Source organism: Suricata suricatta, chromosome 3 (genome assembly GCF_006229205.1).
Source record: "Suricata suricatta isolate VVHF042 chromosome 3, meerkat_22Aug2017_6uvM2_HiC, whole genome shotgun sequence".
Classification (NCBI taxonomy): Eukaryota; Metazoa; Chordata; class Mammalia; order Carnivora; family Herpestidae; genus Suricata; species Suricata suricatta.
Window position 1 is genome coordinate 36854442 of NC_043702.1, and position 1070 is coordinate 36855511.

The following is a 1070-nucleotide window of genomic DNA, read 5'->3' on the forward strand; positions in this document are numbered from 1 at the left end:
CCCTCACTCCCACTTCCTGTGTGCCCCCTCACCCCTCACTGCCACTTCTTGTGCCCCCTCACCCCTCATTCTCACTTCCTGTGTATCCCTTCAACCCTCACAGTCCCACTTCCTGTGCCCCCTCATCCTTCACTCCCACTTCCTCTGCCCCCTCACCCCTTATCCTCACTTCCTGTGTTCCCTCATTCCATTCCTGTGCACCCCTTCATCTCTCATTCCACTTCCTATGCCCCCTCACCCCTCACTCCCACTTCCTGTGTGCCCTTACCCCTCATCCCCGCTTCCTGTGCCCTCTCACCCCTCAGTCCCACTTCCTCGTTCTCACTTGCATGTTCCCACTGGAACGGTCAGTGAAGACGTGCATTAGGTGGCCTGTGTGAGTGAGTGCCACCGTACGTCGAAAAAGGGGGTGGTGCTGTGTGACGTCAGCACGTCCTATCACTCAAGAAGCACTCCTTGATGTGAAGGGTTGACCCCTAGAGATGAAGCAAAGCGAGTCGGTCATTCTATGGTGGCTCAAAGTGACGTTGGGCCCCTCTCCCCAATGAAAGAGAAACAACTCCTGAAATGATTTTTTTCCCCTTTAAATTGTGAATAAAAATTCAAGCATGCAGAAGGAAAAGTCAGTTCTGAATGACATGCTTTTTATAACTCGTGGCAATGGAGTGAAAGGGGATAGGAATTTTCCACTAGCTTCCACTGGAGGAGCCATGCATACAAGGCAGTAGGGTTAGGGAGAAGGGGCAGACCTCCAGAACTGAAACTAATTATGGGAAAATGATTCAAGTCCCTTGTACTTTTACCACAAGCATTTGGAGAATCACACTGAGAAGCTAGTTCCCAAACTGCTTCGGTGCTCAAGTAGATGTGGCCTTTCTGCCTGTTAAGGAGTTCGACTTCAACAAGCGAGGACGGCAGGCATGGGAACTAAATCACAGGCAGCGGTGCCGCACCGTCCCCGTGTGAGGCTGGCCCGCGCTGTCCTTCAGCTAGCCCGCCGCAGCGTCCCCCTGCAGCCCGCCTGCTCGGGGAGGCGGGAACGGGACGCGGCCCTGCCCGCTTGCAAGACA